Source organism: Mirounga leonina, unplaced genomic scaffold (genome assembly GCF_011800145.1).
Source record: "Mirounga leonina isolate KUSES-001 unplaced genomic scaffold, KU_Mleo_1.0 Mir_173, whole genome shotgun sequence".
Taxonomy (NCBI): Eukaryota; Metazoa; Chordata; class Mammalia; order Carnivora; family Phocidae; genus Mirounga; species Mirounga leonina.
Window position 1 is genome coordinate 69818448 of NW_023270447.1, and position 21621 is coordinate 69840068.

The 21621-nt window shown below is 44.4% G+C and overlaps 1 pseudogene; it reads right to left on the reverse strand.

Moving 5' to 3' along the window:
- Positions 1 to 4656: 4656 nt before the first annotated feature.
- LOC118019615 lies at positions 4657 to 21522 on the reverse strand (annotated as a pseudogene).
- Positions 21523 to 21621: the final 99 nt, after the last annotated feature.

Here is a 21621-nt window from a genome sequence, read left to right on the forward strand (position 1 = left end):
GAAACAGCATGAGAGGGGATAGGGTCAGAGGGAGAAGCAGGCTCCCCACTGAGCCGGGAGCCCGATGTGGGACTCGATCCCTGGACTCTGGGATCATGACCTGAGCCGAAGGCAGTCGCTTAACCAACTGAGCCACCCAGGCGCCCAATAAATAAAATCTTTAAAAAATAAATAAATAAAAGTTCTCAGCACAAGGAAAAAAATGTGTAACTGTGAGGTGACTGATATTAACTAGACTTACTGTGGTGATCATTTTGCAATATATACAAATATCAAATCATTATGTTGTACACCTGGAACTGATATAATACAATGTTATATGTCAAGTATATCTCAATAGAAACATAAGCAAAAGAACAGGATTTAAAAACTATATGAAGTTCAAGTTTTAGTATTCCTGAAATTTTGTCAGAACATGGCCACACTCATTCGTTTGCATATTGTCTACGGCTTTCTGGCTCTAAGGACAGAGCTGAGCATCTGTAACAGACACCGGATGTCCCACAAAGCCCAAAATATTTACTATCTGGCCCTTCGCAGAAAAAGTTCACCAGCCTCTGTTGTAAGGCCCAGAGATTTTGAGGTTGGTTGTTACCTCAGCAAAAATGACTCATGTAGTCAGAATGAGTTTAAGGAGAGAGAGGGGAGGAGCCCCAGAGAAGGGAGTGCCAGGCACCACAGAACTACTCTGGATCATCCCATCTGCTGTCCCTGTGGACCAGCAGCCCTTCTCAGCGTTCACCTTTCAACTCTCGAGAAGCAGCCCTGGGATGAGGTAGTCTCTTAGCTTGTAATTCCTTCGCCTTGAGTATTTGCAGGAGACGTTGGCCACGAGAATGCCTACGTGCTATAGTCACTTCACCGCCATCTGTAATCCCCCAGCAGGACTTGGCACTGTCCCCACGTTCGTCTGTCAGTCCAGCTTTTTGCTCTCTGCACTGCAGCCTGAACCTGTTGAAAAGACTTTTATTTCTCTGGGCCCTCCTCAAAGTTGTCCAGCCTTGGGCGCCTGGGTGGCTCAGTTGGTTAAGCGACTGCCTTCGGCTCAGGTCATGATCCTGGAGTCCCGGGATCGAGTCCCGCATCGGGCTCCCTGCTCGGTGGGGAGTCTGCTTCTCCCTCTGACCCTCCCCCTTCTCATGTGCTCTCTCTCATTCTCTCTCAATAAATAAATAAAATCTTTAAAAAAAAAAAAAGTTGTCCAGCCTTTGGATTACTTAGTAAATGGATCAGAGCAGTTGCAGAAGGCCGAGGGGAGCATCAGCATTCTCTTAAATGGAAGAGAAAGAGCCAGGATTAGAGCCAGGAATTATGTGCAACACACAGCCTATCTGATCTATGCTATAGACGGTAATGAGCAACCATTACCAATGTTCCATTTCTGGCTGCAGCAACTATAAATTACAGATGCTTCATGACACCCTCGAATTAGGGGAGGGGGGTTTCAGCAAAAATCTGGCACAGGTATGGAACCGTTTTGAGTATGAGTATCATCTGCGGTGGGTGTCTTGGTCGGGGAGCTGGGTTGAGAATCTCTGGCCTGGAGCCGTAAATGCCAACTACTTAAAGTGACTCACGATATCCTTCACGTTCCTCCCGTTCTCTCCTGCCTCCCGTGCCCCAGCCTCGGGGAGCTACCACACTTACGCTCCCCAGTATGTAACGTGTTTCCTCTTGCCTCTGGACATGCTTTCTCCCCTCCATCTGGATTGTGCTACTCTCCACCTTCATTTACCTGGAAAACCGTGTTCCCTCAAGGTTCAGTTCAGACATCACTCGTTCCGTGAAGCCTTATGACATCCCATGAGGTAGGTGTTCCTTCTTCTCTGCTTCTGCGTGGCCCTAAAAAAAACATGTCCATCATAGTTCATTCTTTTTTTTTTAAAGATTTCACTTATTTATTTGACAGAGTGAGACAGCACAAGTAGGGGGAGCGGGAGAGGGAGAGAGAGAAGGATCCCAGGACCCTGGGATCCTGACCTGAGCTGAAGGCAGACGCTTAACCGACTGAGCCACCCAGGCACCCCTCCATCATAGTTCTTATGAAATGTTTTCATAACTTTTCCTTTGTCCATTTCTTTCAATTACTGAGGGAAAGTACTTTATCTTATTTTACTATGATCATCTTCATGTATGTGCCCTAGATCATGTGCACTGCTGATATCAGTCAGTGTCTGGTCAGGAGACAGAAACCACACCATGAATTTAAACATGGAAACTTTAGTATAATTATTAACTAGTGAAAGATATATATGTATATGTATGTATATATATGCACACAAACTTTTTTTATTTACTTATTTACTTATATAAAGAGATTTATTATAAGGAATTGGCTTACATGATTATGAAGGTTGGCAAGTCCAAACCTGCACTTTGGGTCAGAAGGTTCGAGACCTGGGGTGCCGGGTCAGTTAAGCATCTGCCTTCAGCTCAGGTCATGATCCCAGGGTCCTGGGATCGAGCCCCGCAAAGGGCTCTCTTCTCATCTGCCCCTCCCCCAGCTCATGTTTGCTCTCTCTCTCAAATAAATAAATAAAATCTTAAAAAAAAAAAAAGAAGAAGAAGAAGAAGAAGAAAGTTCGAGACTCACAAAAGCCAATGTTCCAGTTCCAGTCCAAAGGCAGCCTGCTGGTGAAGTCCCTGTTACTCAGAAAAGCCAGTCTTTTTGTTCTTCAACTGAACGGATAAGCCCCACTTACGTTATGGGGAGTAATCTGCTTTACCCAAAATTTGCCAATTTAAATGTTACTCTCATCTGGGGCACCTGATCTTTTAAAAAAATATATATTTTAGGGGCGCCTGGGTGGCTCAGTCGTTAAGCGTCTGCCTTCGGCTCAGGTCATGATCCCAGGGTCCTGGGATCAAGCCCCGCATCGGGCTCCCTGCGCAGCAGGAGGCCTGCTTCTTCCTCTCCCACTCCCCCTGCTTGTGTTCCCTCTCTTGCTATGTCTCTGTCAAATAAATAAATGGGATCTTTAAAAAAAAAATTTTATTTACTTATTTATTTGAGAGAGAGTGGGGGGAGGGGCAGAGGGAGAGGGAGAGAATCTCAAGAAGACTCCCCATTGAACTTGGAGCCCAACGCAGGGCTCGATCTCATGACCCCGAGATCATGACTTAAGCCGAAATCAAGAGTCGGACACTTAACTGACTGAGCCACCCAGACGCCCCTCAGGAATAAATGAATGTTTTAATCAGCAAAAACTGTAACTCAGTAGGAGAATCATGTGCTGTCTGAGATATTCAAATGCAAAAAACTTTAAAATTTAATAAAGAGGGGTGTGGGGCTTGTCACTGCAAGAAAAGGAGGAAATAGGCTGTAAGGCTCCCGGTGACCAGCGAGATCAGACTAGCAGAGAGCAAAGAGCACAACAAGATGGGCCAAATTCCTCTGATGTTTTACTAGCTCTTTAACAAATGTAATTATCTTACCCTCATCCCAGAAGCAGAAACCTGTACTTTGTGTGCCTATTATCCCAGTGACCATAAATCCATTCCCATGCCACAATTCAAAACACATCATCGCAATGAACTATTTTCCAATTTTTGAATTTATTTTTAGGAGACTATGTACAAAGGAAATAAAAATTAAATCTCACTTTGTTTCATTTAATGTATTGCTTTCCCTAAAATAATATCTTACTTAGGGGCCGCTGGGTTACTCAGTCAGTTAAGTATCCAACTCTCGTTATCAGCTCAGGTCTTGATCTCAGGGTCGAGTTCCACACTGGGCATGGAGCCTACTTAAAAAAAAAAACTTACTGGGGCGCCTGGGTGGCTCAGTTGGTTAAAGCGACTGCCTTCGGCTCAGGTCATGATCCTGGAGTCCCTGGATCGAGTCCCTGGATCGAGTCCCGCATCGGGCTCCCTGCTCGGCGGGGAGTCTGCCTCTCCCTCTGACCCTCCCCACTCTCATGTGCTCTCTCTCATTCTCTCTCTCTCAAATAAATAAATAAAATCTTTAAAAAAAAAAAACTTACTTAAATTTATTGGGTCATGTAATATTAGGCTAGCATTTCCATAATTCACTCTGTTTATCTTCCTACTATATTGGCTACAAAATGTTACACAAAGATGATTACATTTTGATTTTTTTTTTTTTTTTTTGAAAGAGCACTTGAGTGAGGGGTTGGGTGGGTGAAGAGGGAGAGAAAGAATCCTAAGCAGGCTCCACGCCCAGTGCAGAGCCCAACTTGGGGCTCAATCTCACGACCCTGAGATCATCACCTGAACCAAAATCAAGAGTCAGATGCCTTGGGGCGCCTGGGTGGCTCAGTCATTAAGCGTCTGCCTTCGGCTCAGGTCATGATCCCAGGGTCCTGGGATCGAGCCCCGCATCGGGCTCCCTGCTCAGCGGGAAGCCTGCTTCTCCCTCTCCCACACCCCCTGCTTGTGTTCCCTCTCTCGCTGTGTCTCTCTGTCAAATAAATAAATAAAATCTTTAAAAAAAAAAAAAAAAAGAGTCGGACGCCTAACCACTGAGCCACCCAAGCACCCCGGTTTTATTGGTTTTGTTTAATTACACAAGCAATACATAAATACAGTCTTGTAAAAGATTTAAGCAATGCAGAAGTACACTCGGTTAAAGGTTAAAGTCCTCACTTACCAAGATCACTTGTGCTGGACCCAGATTATGCATTTCCCTAGATTTGCTCAGTGGTCTTTTCTCTCGCTGTTACTGAAGGCTTCCCCAAAAGGATTGCCTGGTAGTAAGTACATTCCTCTAGGCTGCAAGGGGGAAGCCTGTCATATGCCTGAGGCAGAGGCAATATTGTCTTTGTGTTCCACTGGTTTATCCAGGAGCGCCTACTGTGGGGGACTACTCCTGGCCCCCCAAGTTGCTCAGAGGCACAACCCATTCTTTCCTTGAGCCTCAGAACCACCTTTGGGGCTTAACTCTTGCTGCTGAGACCCGATATTCCACAAGACTCACTCAGCACCCATGCTTGCAGACTGGCTGGCCAGGTTGGTTCCAGAAACGTGGGGGAGTTGATGCCTTTTGGGGTACCCTTTGTCTAGTGAGATAGAGCAACCAGCAGATAAATTCTTCTCCCTTCCTCCCCACCATGGACAGCTGGGGGATGCAGTAGGTTCAAACAGCATTTCTGATGACCTCTCTTGAAACCAAACAATCATTGGTGCTTGCTAGAAAGCTGGGCCAGCTCAGTAATACACCCACATTTTTACGGTCTCCTTTCCCTGCCTTATTCTCCTTTGCCCCTCATTCCTGCTTTCCTAGAACGGCATTATCTCCAAAAGTGTTACCACATAAGCATTTGCCCCAGGCTTTGCTTTCTGGGGAACCAAGCTAAGACACCAACTCTCTCATTATACTTTCTTCCCCAAAGGTTACCACTGTTAACAGTTTAATATGTTTCCTCTATTAATCTATTCACAGAAGTAAGGTTTTTATTTTGCTCAGTTGTTTTATGTCCATGATATCATACTATATTTTTCCCCAAGGCTTGTTTTTAACAGTATGTTTTGGATATCTCTCTATGTTAGTACACACAAAATCAATCTCATTCTTTTTCCAATATTTTATTATAAAAATTTTCTTTTTTTAAAACAAGATGATTCCTTTTTTTTTTAAGATTTTATTTCTTTATTTGACAGAGAGAGAGAGCATAAGCACGGGGAGCGGCAGGCAGAGGGAGAGGGAGAAACAGGCTTCCCTCTGAGTGGGGAGCCTCATGCAGCGCTCTATCCCAGGACCCTGGGATCATGACCTGAGCCAAAGGCAGACACTTAGCCCACTGAGCCACCCAGGCACCCCAATGATAAAAACCTTCAACCTTAAAACAAAGTTGAAAGAACTTTACAGTGAATGCCAGTGTACTCACCACATAGACCCCACCATTAACATTTTACTAGATTTGCTTTGTCTCATATCTGTACATCTATCCATCCCTCTCTTCCTTCACCCATTCATTTTTTTAAAGATTTTATTTATTTATTTATTTATTTATTTATTTGAGAGAGAGCAAGAGCCAATGCTAAGGCGGGGGGTCGGGCAGAGGGAGAGGGAGGGGTAAAGAATCTCAAGCAGACTCCACGCCGAGTGTGAAGTCCAACGCAGGCCTTGATCCCACGACCCTGAGATCACAACCCAAGCTGAAATCAAGAGTCAGATGCCTAACCGACTGAGCCACCCATGCGCCCCTTGATAGGTTCTAGAGTAAATTGCAGGCATCAATACACCTCCCCCTAAAAAATCACCATACGTACAATTAATGAGTTTCATGTTTGTATACATTTTCATTCAAGGTAATATTTACATACAATGAAATGTACTAATCTTCAGTCTACTTATGCTGAGATTTTAAGACTTCATACATTTGTGTAATCAAAACATCTATAAAGACATAGAACATCGGGCGCCTGGGTGGCTCAGTTGGTTAAGCAACTGCCTTTGGCTCAGGTCATGATCCCGGAGTCCTGGGATTGAGTCCTGCATCAGGCTCCCAGCTCAGCGGGGAACCTGCTTCTCCCTCTGACCCTCTCCCCTCTCATGCTGTTTCTCTCTCTTTCTCTCAAATAAATAAATAAAATCTTAAAAAAAAAAAAAGACATAGAACATCATCATCACCTCAGCAAGTTCCCTCCTGCCCCTTTCCAGCTCAATTGCTGCCCCTAATCTTCCAGAGGCAACCATTCTTCCAATTTTATTCCACCAAAGTTTAGTTTTACCTGTTCTAGAATTTCATATAAGTGGAATTATAAAACATGTGCTCTTTTGGGTAAGGGTGATTTCATTTGGCATAATGTTTTTTGAGATTTGCCCATACTGTTGCATGTATTAGTAACTGATTCCCTTACATCATTAATTAGTATTCCACTGTATGAATATACAAGAGTTTATATATCTAGTCTCCTATTGATGGACCCTTGATCTGTCTCCAGGTTATGGCTATTATGAATAGAGCTGCTCTGCACATTTTTGTACAAGTCTTTTTATGTACATAACTTTTTTTTTCTGTTTGAAATTCAAATAAGATTTATTTAAATTGAAAAAAATTCTGGGGTGCCTGGGTGGCTCAGTCGGTTGAGCATCCAACTCTTGATTTCAGCTCAGGTCATGATCTCAGGGTCATGAGATCGAGCCCCATGATGGGCTCAATGGGGAGTCTGCTTGAAATTCTCTCCCTCTCCCTCTGTCCCTCCCCCTGTTCTCTCTCTCAAATAAATAAATAAATCTTAAAAAAAATAAATTGAAAAAAATTATTAAAACAGCATTTACAGGGGCACCTGGGTGGCTCAGTCGGTTAAGGATCTGCCTTCAGCTCAGGTCGTGATCCTGGGGTCCCGGGATCAAGCCCCGTCTTGGGCTCCCTGATCAACGGGGAGCCTGCTTCTCCCTCTCCCTCTGCCTTTCCCCCACCCACTTGTGCGCTCCCTCATGCTCTCTCTCTCTCAAATGAATAAATAAAATCTTTTTTTAAAACAGCATTTAAGGGGCGCCTGGGTGGCTCAGTCGTTAAGCGTCTGCCTTCAGCTCAGGTCATTGTCCCAGGGTCCTGGGATTGAGCCCCACATTGGGCTCCCTGCACAGTGGGAAGCCTGCTTCTCCCTCTCCCACTCCCCCTGCTTGTGTTCCCTCTCTCGCTGTGTCTCTCTCTGTCAAATAAATAAAATATTTTAAAAAATAAAAATAAAAACAGCATTTAAAGTCAAAACGCTTTTGCTCTGAAAATCATAAGTATTTTTAGGTAAGGCAGATACATTTCTAGGTTAACAAGATCAGATTTGACTTTGGACTTTATTCTTTAAACAAACTGTAAAAAATAGAGGAAAAATAGGTCATTTACAGAAAATATCTACATATGTACTTAGAGGTACAAATTTGATGACAGAAGAAACTTAAGTACATGTTGCTCTCTCAGAAGCAGTTCTCAAAGAGCTTAATTTTATCATCTTGGATTTTTTTTAATTTTGTTTAAGATTATTTATTTATTTATTTGACAGAGAGATAGAGAGAGAGAACGAGTGGGCAGAGAGGTAGGCAGAGGGAGAGGGAGAAGCAGGCTCCCCGCTGAGCAGGGAGCCCGATGCGGGGCTCGATCCCAGGACCCTGGGATCATGACCTGAGCCGAAGGCAGCCGCTTAACCGACTGAGCCACCCAGGCGCCCCCATCTTGGATTGTAAGAATGCCGAAGATCCCTCTTCATCCTCGATCTTGGAACCCAACTAGTACTTTAAAGGTCCGATATCAGCAAGTTTATACTCTACACCAAGGGGTTCATCTGCAGACATACTGTTACTGTAGAAGAGAGTGGAGCGGCTTTTGTAAAAAAGTTCAGGTATCAAAGCGAAAGTTAGCTAAACTGGCTCATTCATCTCTATCGTAACAGCTTCCTCTTCTTTATCAACATGACTTGTTTGTGACAACTTAATATTTCCATTTCCTAGTACACCACTTGCAGAAATTTCACTCCCTCTCTTGCACAGGAAATCACAACAGCATCTCCAATATGACTGAGATCTGGACATATATATGCAAATTCACCAGACGGTGTCTTCACTGCATAGCTAGCTATTGGCCTGTTCTGGAATTCCAAGTTGTTCCACATCTAAAGCCATTGACTTCATTTCAGGGGTGCCTTGGTGGCTCAGTTTGTTAAGCGTCTGCCTTTAGCTCGGGTGTGACCCTGGGGTCATAGGATTGAGCCCCAGGTGGAGCTCCCTGCTTAGTGGGGAGCCTGCTTCTCCCTCTGCCTCTCCCCCTGCTCCTCCCTTCTCTCTCTCTTAAATAAATTTAAAAAAAATTTTTTTTGTAAGCCATTAACTGCATTTCATAATCCGAAACCTTTTCTTGATTTGCAGTTTCAAATACTAGTGCCAGGGTGTCCGCAGTATCTTCAGCCCTTAGCGTAAGGAGGTCTTCACTGCACATTTTCGTATTTTGGACATGCTGGTGACGTTCCTGCCCCGACCAGGCTGCAGTGGCCGCGGTAAGAGCCGAGGCCGTGGGAGCGCACGGGGAGCCGCGCCAGGGAGACCGCCGTGGGAACGGTTTACACCGCTGCAGCTTCGGATCCAGCGGGCCTCGTTGATGAGATCCGTAAGGGCCTCCAGCACATTCTCCTGGATGGAGCCCTGGACCGGGCGCGTCGGGAACAGGGTGGCCCTGTCGCAAGCAAGGACGCGGCCCCAGGAGGTTAGAAGTCATAGCTGGATTGGGCGTCAGAGGCTAAGTGTGAACAGGCAGAGGCAGGCGCGAACACCTGAGACCCGGGAAGATCACTGCACATAACCTTCCTTATTGCGCTTTTTTTTTTTTTTTAATTTGACAGAGAGATAGAGAGAGCGCACAAGTAGGCAGAGTGGCAGGCAGAGGGAGAGGGAGAAGCAGGCTCTCTGCTGAGCAGGGAGCCGGACGTGGGGCTCGATCCTAGGACCCTGGAATCATGACCTGAGCCGAAGGCAGCCGCTTAACCGACTGAGCCACCCAGGCGCCCCCTTTTATTGCTCTTGAGTAAATACCTAAGAATAGAACTGCTGGCTCATGGGGTAGGTGCATGTTTCGTTTTATAAGAAAATGCCACACTATTTTCCAAAGTTGTACCATTATACACTTCCAAAAACAATGTACAAGAGTGCTAATTACTACCCATCCTTGCCGACATTTAGTGTTGTTCGTTTTATACACGTTAGACGTTGGGTGTGTAGCGGCATTCCGTTGTGGTGATCTCATTGTTTTAAAGAGCTGCGTGCTGTTCCAGGATATATGTGCACCACAACTTTATCGATCATTCCCCTAACAATGGTCATTACAGTTTCCGATTTTTCCTAGTACAAGTAATGATGCATAGACATGTATCCACTCATATGTCCAATTTGTAATGTTCAACTTGGCTGGGCTGAACTACACATCCTTTAGAGGGAGCCATAGGGGAGATTTGGAGGGTAGAAGGAAAGCAGACATTTTCTAGTTCATGCACATCACTGGTGATCTGACTTACCTCCTTGGAGGTGAAGCCGCAGCTAGACCTGCAACTTCTCTACCTTCCCCCAGATCCTCCATCAGCTTCTCCAACTCCTGGGCCAAATGCTTGTGTTTCACTCTGTGACAAAGGGCCCTGGCTTCTGCAGGACACCGACATCAGCAAGATTGGAAGCAAGGAAAACCAGTATGGGTTCCAGTCCATCCCACGGGGCAAGTGCCAACTCTTGCTGGTGGGTTCAACCTGCTTCCGATCTCCCCATTTACATCCATCTTCCCTTCCCCATTGTTTTCCCACATTCCTGTAAAAGAGATTTCCTAGAATAAGAGGTGCTAGGTCAAAGGGGATGCATATTTAAAATGCTGACATACTGGGGTGCCTGGGTGGCTCAGTCATTAAGCGTCTGCCTTCAGCTCAGGTCATGATCCCGGGGTCCTGGGATCGAGCCCCACATTGGGCTCACTGCTCATTGGGGAGCCTTCTTCTCCCTCTCCCTCTGCCCCCCCCCCAACTTGCTCTCTCTCTCACTTTCTCTTTCTCTCTCTCAAATAAATAAATAAAATCTTTAAAAAAAAATAGTGCATGAGGGTGCTTGCTCATTTTCCTGCAACTTCAATCAGAACTGGATATTATGAATCATTTTAATTGTTGCTAATCTGGTTAAACAAAATAATAACCTGTATTATGTTGATTTGTATCCCTGCTCACCAGTGAGGCTGAACATCTTTTCATATGCTACTGGATATTATATTTATTTCTTCCTCTGTAAACTCCATAGCCTTTGTCCTTTATTTTTTATTGAGATATTTGGATTTCCTTTAAGGAGTTCTTTATGTATTTTTGATATTATATGTTTGCCAAATATATGACTCCAATCTTATCTTTTAAATTTGTTTGTAATATCTTTACTTTACAAAGATTTAATTTGATGTAGTGAAACCAATCCACCCTTTTCTATTATAGTCTTTGGGTTTTATGTTTTTCCTTAGAAAAGATTTTCTCACATCAAGATTATAAAATATTATCCTTTATTTTCCTTTAATCCTTTCATAACTCTGTCTATGTTTAGAATTCCAATCCACCTAAATTTTAATGTGTAGGATCTAATTTTTTCCCAATAAGTTATCCAATTGTCCCACTGATGTTTGTAAAATAAGTCATCCTTACCTTTTGGGTTTAAAAAGCCACTTTTATCAGATATTACACTTACATATATTCAAGAGTCTTTTTCTGGTTGTGATAGTCTCTTCCATTCATCTATAATCCACCGATGTGCTTTTAATGACTATTTTACAGCATTAATTTAATTTAATTTTGTTTTATTTATTTATTTATTTATTTTTAAAGATTTTATTTATTTATTTATTTCAGAGAGAGAGAGAGCATGAGCAGGGGCAAGCAGGCAGAGGGAGAGGGAGAAGCAGGCTCCCCACTGAGCCTGGAGCCTGATGCGGAGCTTTTTTTTTTTTTAAGATTTTATTTATTTATTTGAGAGAGAAAGAAAGAGAGAGAGCATGAGAGGGAGGAGGATCAGAGGGAGAAGCAGACTCCCTGCTGAGCAGGGAGCCTGATGCAGGACTCGATCCTGGGACTCCAGGATCATGACCTGAGCCGAAGGCAGTCACTCAACCAACTGAGCCACCCAGGCGGCCTGATGCAGAGCTTCTTATGAGCAAAGGAGCTCCCTGAAAATAGTCCAGGCATCTCTGTAGCACTAAATATCTAGCTCAGTGCCTGGTGTATAGGAGGTGCTTACTCAGTGTTTGTTGAATGACTAAAAGACCTACCCATGCTCGCCACCATGGAGCTGAGAAAGGTAATATGGCAGACAGGGAGAGATGTGCCACAGAGATCCTCCTTCGTGAAAGAACTTGCTGACAGCTTCCAACTGTTAGTGCCTTCAGCTGCTGCAGCTTTCAAAAAACCTGGCCAAAATATGGAACTCCTCCACCCAGCAATGTCTGCTTCAGAGATTCCCAATGCTTCTGCTTCCTTTCCTTCACATGTGTTACTCCCCATCAATCATTTCATATTCCCAACTCTGTCTCAGCATCTGCTTCCTAGAAAACCCAACCTATGCTAAGGGACTTTAGTCTTAAACCCATTCACTGTAGGGGCACCTGGTGGCTCAGTTGGTTGAGCATTTGCCTTCGGCTCAGGTCATGATCCTGGGGTCCTGGGATCAAGCCTGGCATCAGGCTCCCTATTCAGCAGGGAGCCTGTTTCTCCCTCTCCCTCTGCCTGCAGCTCCCCCTGTGCACTCTCTCTCTCTCTGTCAAATAAATAAATAAAATCTTAAAAAAAATCCAACCCACACAACCCATTGTAGACTAGTAGGAAAACACACAATTCTGGCAGTAAGCCAAAGGTGACTGACTGCATAGAAGGTAGTGACAATAGTAAACATTTTCTTGGTGCTTTTGTACAAGGTTACTTTGCTGAAATTATAAATTTTAATTTTTGTGTAAAAATGAGTGCATGAGTGGCCAGAAAAGGAAAGGTACCTTATTAAGCCTTAATAGAAAGGTTATTCCATTTAAAATTAATGCTGTTGCAGCGCCTGGCTGGCTCAGTTGGAAGAGCATGTGACTCTTGATTTGGGGTCGTGAGTTTGAGTCCCATGTTGGGTACAGAGATTACTTAAAAAAAAATAAAACTTGGGGCACCTGGGTGGCTCAGTCAGTTAAGCATCTGCCTTCAGCTCAGGTCATGATCCTGGGGTCCTGGGATCGAGCCCCGCATCGGGCTCCCTGCTCGGCGGGAGGCCTGCTTCTCCCTCTCCCACTCCCCCTGCTTGTGTTCCATCTCTCGCTGTCTCTCTCTCTGTCAAAAAATAGGTAAAATCTTTAAAAAAAAAAAATATTGGGGCGCCTGGGTGGCTCAGTCGTTAAGTGTCTGCCTTCGGCTTGGGTCATGATCCCAGGGTCCTGGGATCAAGCCCCGCATTGGGCTCCAGGCTCAGTGGGAAGCCTGCTTCTCCCTCTCCCTCTGTCTGCCACTCTGCCTACTTGTGCTCTCTATCTCTGTTAAATAAATAAATAAAAATCTTTAAAATAAACCAAAAAACAGGCTAGATGCAAAATATTCAAAAGCTCTCGAACCTGGCACAAGATCTGGCAAATAGCAGGCATTGGACAAGTACTGTTGACTGAAAGCCTGTGAGAATTCAGAGGAGGGAAAATCATTTTCTTCTGGGGAGCCGATTTGTCACCTATCAACCGGTCAACAATAAAATTTTAAAAAATAAGTTAAAATCTATTTGCTGATGCAAAGAGTCAATAAAACCCACAAAGTTAGACAAAGATTGTCTTTACAGTAAAGTTCTTCCGTCCTCCTGCCTCCCCCAAACCCTCCCCTGCATAATTTTCTTTTCTTCCTCCCAATCATCCTTGAAACTCAATCCCTAACTCGGGGTGTCAATCTCATTATTTCACTCTGACACCTCACACTGACTTAAGAATGATTTTAAAGTTCTGCAAATTTATTTGCACTTGAAAACCGGAGGTGTTCAAACACAAATCATCCTGTGTCTGGTAGAGGGGCGGGATCGGCTCCCTCGCCAATCACCAGCGCCATCACCAACACCCCTTCTCCCCTCCTTTGCAAATGTCCTTTCTGCCTTAGAAGTTAGAAATGGCGTATGTGCAGTTAACCTTATGGTTTTCTCTTATTTTCCCTCCCCATGGGGGCTTGAGACGGCTGACTTCTGTGTACATTGGTGAACAGCTCAGGCTTCAGAGGATTGGCGCATGAGGCTGCTCACCCAAGGACAAGGCCCCCTGGATTCTACTGCGGGACAGTCGTTTCTTTAGAGGGGTGCAGCCAGGGGTTTCCAAGGGAGGTGGCGGCTGGGGAGTTTTCACCAAGGAATGAGGCTGGTGGGGGTGCACATTACAATATTAGCATAGGGGGAAAGAGACAAAGAGGTCTAATCTCTGTGGTCACTCTCCCAGTGACCTTCATTGAAGTGCCGCTCCCCTTCCCATCAACCCAATAAAACTCAGCCAGCAGCTGGCAGAGGCTGAGTAGGCCCAGGGACTCACAGTAAGGCCCACCCCATGCTGACATCCACAGTGACCTCTTAAAGGAAAAAGGAGAGGGACAGACTACCTCAGAGGTTGTGCAGGAAAAGTTGGCTTCCCCATAGCGCTGTGCTTTGGCACTCAGTAAACTGCAGGCAAGTGCCTCTTTGTCGTTCCCATCAGACCACAAGATATTTGGGGGCAGGGCTGTATCTCTTTCACCCAGGTATCCCCAGCACCGAGAGGGACTCAGTAAACATTAGAAGAAAGAGCATTGTTGAGGGCCCACTATGCAAAAAATAAGGTGGGCTTCCTGCCCTCGTGGGCAGGGGGGCTTGGGGGACAGGCAGTCCCCTGGAACTGGGTCGTAAAGGAAAAGTAACTTTTCACCAGGGTGGAGAAGTGTATATATATGGGTGTGTGGAGTGAGGAAGAGATAAGAGAGCAGAAGAAAACGCAAGCAAGTACAACATGAAAAGGAATGGCATTTTCAGGGAGTATTCCAGAAGATGCAAATGAGAGAGTGAGGTCACTTTGAAGATGATGCCAGTTTGGCTGCATTAGCTAGAATATGACTCCCTTGAGTTAATATTTTTAACTTTATGTTTAACTTTTCATTATGATTGTTTTAAGATTTTTTTAAAAAAGTCTCGGGGCGCCTGGATGGCTCAGTCGTTAAGCGTCTGCCTTTGGCTCAGGTCATGATCCCAGGGTCCTGGGATTGAGCCCCGCATCGGGCTCCCTGCTGGGCGGGAAGCCTGCTTCTCCCTCTGCCACTCCCCCTGCTTGTGTTCCTGCTCTCGTTATCTCTCTCTCTGTCAAATAAATAAATAAAATCTTTAAAAAAAAATTTCTCTCACCCCACAGAAAAACTCCCTTATGCTCAACCTTAGTAGTTAACCTTCTTCCCCACCCCTCATCCCCTGGCAACCACTGATCTGTTCTCTGTCCTTACAGCTTTGCTTTTCCGGAATGACATACCAATGGAATCCTATATGTAGTCTGTGTGTGTGTGTGTGTGTGTGGTGTGAAAATATGTATATAACATAAAATTTACCATTTTAGCCTTTAGGCGTAATTTTTTGAGTCTGGTTTCTCTCAACATTAATGCATTTGAGATTCATCCATATTGTTGCATGCAACAGTAGGTCCTCCTTTTTTATTGCTGAGAAATATTACATTGTATGGATATACCACCCATTTATATATCCATAAGACAACATTTGGATTGATTCCAGGTTGGGGCATTTATGAAAAAAAGCATCTAGAAATATTCACATGTGGATTTTTGTTTGAACATAAGTTTTCATTTCTCTTAGGTAAATATTTAGGAGTATTTACTTAGGGTAAATACATGGGAGGATTTCTGATTCATATGCTCGGTGTGCTTTCTGCTTTACAAAATACTGCCAACCTATTTTCTAAGGTAGTTGTACCATTTTGCATTCCCACCAGCAACATATGAGAGTTCCCATGCTCTGTATCCTTGCCAGTGCTTGGCGTCACCAGGTTTTGTTTTGGTTTTGGTTTTTGGTTTTGGTTTTAGCTTTTCTAATAGGTGTGTGGTGTGGTTTTACTTTGCATTGTGGTTTTAATTTGCATTTCCCTAATCACTAATGCTATTGAGCATCTTTTCCTGTGCTTCTTTGCCATCCATGGATCTTCTTTGCTGAAGTTCAGATCTTTTGCTCATCTCAAAAAATTTGTTTCGGGCGCCTGGGTGGCTCAGTCGGTTAAGTGACTGCCTTCGGCTCAGGTCATGATCCTGGAGTCCCGGGATCGAGTCCCGCATCGGGCTCCCTGCTCGGCGGGGAGTCTGCTTCTCCTTCTGACCCTCCCTGCCTCATGCTCTCTCTCTATCTCATTCTCTCTCTCAAATAAATAAATAAAATCTTTTAAAAAAATATTTAAAAAATGTAATTGTTTCTAATGAGTTTTCAAGATTATTTATTTTTTTTAAGATTATTTTTTTAAAGAAAGCTTTCGTCCTGCCCCCATTCTATAGTGCCATGTCCATGTTGAGATGCTAAAGGGCGTTGTGACCTTTTTTTTAAATTAATTAATTAATTTGACAGAGAGAGACACAGCAAGAGAGGGAACACAAGCGGGGGTGGGGTGGGGGAGGGAGAAGCAGGCAGGGAGTCCGATGTGGGGCTTGATCCCAGGACCCTGGGATCATGACCTGAGCCGAAGGCAGACGCTTAACAAGTGAGCCACCCAGGTGCCCTGTGTTGTGACCTTCTTTTTTGTGTGTTTTAAAGCACGCAAGGGACTACCTTCAGTCAACATCATGGAAATCCTGCCATCCAGTTATTCACCAGAAAACGTATTTTTTAAAGTTATTGGCTGCTGACAAGCCTTTGCTGAAAGTTGGGTTGATACGATTGCTCAGAGGGTCAACAGAATGTGCTAATCATTTGTTCCTCCAGATTTTATAAGCTCTGTCTCTGAATCAAGCTAAGCTACACACTTAGACAATATGAGTTTATGATTTAGTGTTGCATACTTGGATTTTATTGATGGTCCATATCTGAAACAGCCCTTGTGAATTCTATAAAACTCCTGATAAAGAAGTTGCCCATTATATTTTTCAATATCCCTTATAGAACAAACTGTTTAATAAATTCCTATTAGAGTTTAGTGCCAGAAAAACTTCCTATCTCCTGACAAATACTCATCTCTCCTATTATGATACAGTGAGAACTGTGACATTTAGCAACCTTATGCTTCTACGTTTGGCTGCTAGAAAACTAGCACTATATTTAATATTCAGTTATACTAACTACCTTTACCCTTAAATATCCCTCTGCTCCTTGGGTGCCTGGGTGGCTCAGTCGTTAAGCGTCTGCCTTCGGCTCAGGTCATGATCCCAGAGTCCTGGGATCGAGTCCCACATCGGGCTCCCTCCTCGGCGGGAAGCCTGCTTCTCCCTCTCCCACTCCTGCTGCTTGTATTCCTGCTCTCACGATCTCTGTCTCTGTCAAAAAAAATAAATAAAATCTTAAAAAAAAAGGACGCCTGGGTGGCTCAGTCGGTTAAGCGTCTGCCTTCGGCTCAGGTCATGATCCCAGGGTCCTGGGATCGAGTCCCACATCGGGCTCCTTGCTCAGCGGGGAGCCTGCTTCTCCCTCTGCCTGCCTCTCTCCCTGCTTGTGCTCTGTCTCTCTCTGACAAATAAATAGATAAAATCTTAAAAACAAAAAAAATCCCTCTGCTCCCTGTGGCTTTTATTGTTTATATTTACTTGACATATATAAGGGTCTTTATCGAGAGGCTAGTGTTCCAGTTACTATTGCTGCACAACAGCCATTTCAAATGTAGCGGTCTAAAACAATCCCTTTCGGGGCGCCTGGGTGGCTCAGTCAGTTGAGCCACGACTCTTGATTTCGGCTCAGGTCATGATCTCAGGGTCCTGGGATCAAGCCCTGTGTGGGGACCTGCACTCAGCATGGAGTCTGCCTAAGGTTCTCTCTCTCTCTCCCTCTGCCCCTTCCCACCCCCACCCCCATGATCTCTGAATGAATGAATGAATGAAGAAAATCTTTTAAAAAACCCACTTTATTATGCTGACTGATTCTGTGCATCAGGAATTCTGAAAGAGCACAGTAGGGGCAGCTCTTCTCTGCTCCACCCTATCCTGAGCTTCCGCTGGTGACTAACAGTTAGGAGCTAGAAGGGCTGGGGCTGCAGGAGTCACTCTAAAGTGGCTTCTTCGCTCACATGGCTGAGCCTGGGCTGGGAAGGCTGAAGGCTGGGCTCAGCTGAAACTGTCATGCAGAGCACCTATCCGTGGCTTCTCCATGTGGCTTGGCTTTTCACAGCACAGGGGCTGGGTTCTGTGGAGGAGCAAACCCAGAGGGCATGTCCCAAGAATCAGCATTCCTAGACAGCTAGGTGGGAAGTCCATGGCCTTTCCTAGCCTCAGAAATCACACAACGTCACTTCCACCATACACTGGGATGTAGCAGTCACAAGCCCACCCCCATTCAAGGACAGAGTCCAAAGACCCATCTCTCGATGGGAAAAGGATTAAAATAATTTCTTGCCACTTTCAGAAACTACAGGCATAAATAATAAAAATAATAAACTCATGACTGTTTTTTGGTCAAAGAGATCTAAATAGGTGGTGTCTCAGCATTTATCCCTGTTCAGACCACATGGCTGGGTGTTGGCAGGGTATGGAGGACAGAGGTAGGAGAGGTCTCTTCAGCTCCCTATAATCTTCCCACATTTGTTATGGAACTATTTTTAAAACTCACCAAAGTTTCTGCAGAGATAAGGGGAAAAGCTAGCTAAAATTAGATATATTACTAATTTGGTAGCAACAAGATTATTTTGGCCACCAATAACTTTTTTTTTAAAGATTTATTTATTTATTTGAGAGAGCGAGAATGAGAGAGAGTACATGAGAGGGGTTAGGGTCAGAGAGAGAAGCAGACTCCCCACCGAGCAGGGAGCCCGATGTGGGACTCGATCCCGGGACTCCAGGATCATGACCTGAGCCAAAGGCAGTTGCTTAACCAACTGAGCCACCCAGGTGCCCAGCCACCAATAACTTTTTAAAAGAGCATTTAAAAAGCTATTATTTTAGCCATGAAAGATTAATGGAAGACATCTTTCTTTTTAATGACTAGTGAGAAGACACATTTTCGACTGGTTGGAAATAATAAATTCTGCAGCTACCTGAAAGCAGACATGTCCAAAAACCATCCCTCTTCCTCTTCCTCTTCTTCCTCCTATTCCCTTCCCTTCCTGGATTCTTTAGGAGAAATTCCTTTATTAAGCACCTAAAATGTGCTAAATATTGTTGTCACTCCCGTAATGTTTCAAAGCACAGATTTAGCAGCCAATTTAATAATGTGATTAAGATACAATATTTTAGGGGTTGGCAAACTTCTGGAAAGGGCCAAATATTTTATGCTTTGTAGGCAATACAGTCTTTTTGACAACTATTTAACTCTTCTGTTGCAGCAAAAAGTAGCTATAGACAATATATAAATGAATATGCATGACTGTGTTCCAATGAGAATTTATGGACACTTACATATGAATTTCATATAATTTTCACATGTCACAAAATATTTTTCCTTTGATTTTGTTTCAACGATTTAAAATTTAAAAACCAATTTTAGGGCCACCTGGCTGGCTCAGTGGATAGAGCATGTGACTCTTGATCTCAAAGTTGTGAGTTAGAGCCCCACCTTGGGGATAGAGTTTATTTAAAAAAAATTTAATAAAAATAAGAATTTAAAAAGCAATTTTAGTGGTTTTTCGGCAGTGAACCAGGTTTGGCCTGTGGGTTGTGATTTGCCTACCCATACAAAACTGAGTGAAAAAAACAGGGTGTAGAATTATATTTACAGTATGATTTCCCATAATTCAAAAAAGAAGACTGACACATAAAGAAAAAGCTGAAAGTAAGGGTGCCTGGGTGGCTCAGTCGGTTGAGTGTCTGACTCTTGGTTTCGGTTCAGGTCATAATCTCAGGGTTGTGAGATCGAGCCCCAAGTTGAGCCCCGGAGGAGCTCCACGCTGAACGTGGAGTCTGCTTCTCTCCTTCCTCCTCTGCCCCTCCCCCTACTCACACAGTCTCACTTTAAAATCAATAAATAAATCTTAAAAAAGGAAAAGAAGGGCGCCTGGGTGGCTCAGTCGTTAAGCGTCTGCCTTCGGCTCAGGTCATGATCCCAGGGTCCTGGGATCGAGTCCCACATTGGGCTCCCTGCTCGGCAGGAAGCCTCTTGCTTCTTCCTCTCCCACTCCCCCTGCTTGTGTTCCTGCTCTCGCTATCTCTCTCTTTGTCAAATAAATAAATAAAATCTTAAAAAAAAAAAAAAGGAAAAGAAAACACCATGCACTAAGAAAGAAAGAAAGAAAGAAAGGGCTGAATGTAAATCTACAAAATGTGGTTATATTTTTATTCTGAATTATGGTGGATTTTCCTCTCTTTTTGGTAGTTTCAAATTTTATGGAAGGGAATATTTTACTTTAGCGATGGAAATAAAATGTTTTGAAAGAATAAATGTGGTAGTGTTCACCCCAACAGCATATATACAAAAATTCATGAAGAAGGAGAAAATTACAGGCATACCTTGGTTTATTGTGTTTCACTTTCTCATGCTTCCCAGATATTGCATATGTTATAAATTGAAGGTTTGTGGCAATGCCACTTTGAGCAAGTCTATCCGACCATTTTTCCAACAGCATTTGCTTACTTCATGTCTCTGTGTCACATTCTGGTAATTCTTGACATATTTCAGACTTTCATTATTATTATTATATTTGTTATGGTGATCTGTGATTAGTGATTAGACTTGCTGAAAGAGCAGATGATGATTAGCATTGCTTAACAGTAAAGTATTGTACTTTATTTAAAACATATTGTACATGTTTTAGACATAATGTTATTGCACTTAATAGACTACAACATATGATAGACAAATTTTTTCTATGCACTGGGAAACCCAAAAAATCATTTAACTTGCTTTATTGTGATATTCGCTTTATTGTGGTGGTCTAGAAGTGGACCCACAAGATCTCCATGGTATGGCTGTGGAATGAATCCTGTGGTGTTGGACTGGTTCTGGAGTTATCTATGTATACATCAATGTGTATCTGCCTATCTATATCTAGATGCCAATCTAGCTATCACACTATCTATGGAAATGTCCGCTGAGAGAGCATGAAAACAGCAACACTTCAAGAGCAATGAGCACACCCAGGGTGCCAATCTTGGTTTCTAAGTAACAGGTCTCCACTAAAAGAACCAAGGCTCCTTGGAGAAGTATCTGATTCCAGGACCCGGTCAGGGGTAAAATGCAAGATGAGCGGAACATCTGGGTGGCTCAGTCGGTTGAATGTCTGACTCTTGGTTTCCGTTCAGGTCATAATCTCAGGGTTTATTGTAATCTCGTGGAACGTCTTGTGGGAGAAAGTAAGTGCTCAAGTAACCATAGGGACACGTCAAGTGGACACAAAAGCTGGCTTAAATGCGCTTCCACGGGCCAAATCTGGGACAACTGGAGCATTGAAATAAATGACAGCAACAGATTCCAGCCCAGTGGATAAAACAGGAAACCATGAATCCCTAGGGTATAAAAAATAAATAAAATATTAAAAGGTTTGATGAGAAATGGACGACGATTTCCGTCGTTTCAAAGTACCTCCTTCCATAACGCTTTATAGTTATAAAAGGGAAAAGTGTCACTTTACAGTCGGTTAAGCCTGTGGGACATCATGTTCCTCGAGAATCCAAGAGAACAGCGTCGGTAGGGAGACAAACACTAAGCTGAAACCGAGCGCCGTTTGCTACGCCGCGCCGACGGGGGCGCAGCATCACTCGTGTGCAGAGCGCGGATCCAGAAGCCGACAGAGGGACGGTCTCCCCGGAGCCAGGCCCCCGGCGCTGGCCGCGCAGCCCGAGCCCCGCCGGCCGCCGACCGCCCACACACGCCGCGCAGCGTCCCCGCCGCCGCCGCCAGGAGGCTCCGCGCGCCTTCCCGCCTTTCCCCGCGCCGCGGTCGGGCCGGGCGGGCGGCGACGGCGCGGCCATTGTCCCGCAGCCGCTCCCGGGCGCGCGCGAGGGGCTGGCCGGGCGGCCGCGGGGTCCCGAGCCGGAGACCCCCGGGACACTCAGCCGCGTGTGTGGGCG